Below are 666 nucleotides of genomic sequence, written 5' to 3'. Positions count from 1 at the left end.
CTTGATTCCAGCTTGTGCTTCTTCCAGTCCAGTGTTTCTCATGATGTACTCTGCATAGAAGTTAAATAAGCAGGGTGACAATATACAGCCTTGACATACTCCTTTTCCTACTTGGAACCAGTCTGTTGTTCCATGTCCAGTTCTAACTGTTGCTTCCTGACCTGCATATAGGTTTCTCAAGAGGCAGGTCAGGTGGTCTGGTATTCCCATCTCTTTCAGAATTTTCCACAGTTTATTGTGATCCACATAGTCAAACGCTTTGGCATAGTCAATAAAGCAGAAATTGATGTTTTTCTGGAACTCTCTTGCTTTTTCCATGATCCAGCGGATGTTGGCAATTTGATCTCTGGTTCCTCTGCTATTTCTAAAACCAGTTTGAACATCTGGAAGTTCATGGTTCACGTATTGTTGAAGCCTGGCTTGGAGAATTTTGAGCATTACTTTACTAGCATGTGAGATGAGTGCAATTGTGGGGTAGTTTGAGCATTCTTTGGCATTGCCTCTCTTTGGGATTGGAATGAAAACTGACCTTTTCCAGTCCTGTGGCCACTGCTGAGTTTTCCAAATTTGCTGGCATATTGAGTGAAACACTTTCACAGCATCATCTTCCAGGATTTGAAATAGCTCAACTGGAATTCCATCACCTCCACTAGCTTTGTTCATAGT

The sequence above is a fragment of the Bison bison genome, unplaced genomic scaffold (assembly GCF_000754665.1).
Source record: "Bison bison bison isolate TAMUID 2011002044 unplaced genomic scaffold, Bison_UMD1.0 scf7180017864266, whole genome shotgun sequence".
NCBI classification, from domain to species: domain Eukaryota; kingdom Metazoa; phylum Chordata; class Mammalia; order Artiodactyla; family Bovidae; genus Bison; species Bison bison.
This window is presented reverse-complemented; position numbering follows the sequence as displayed.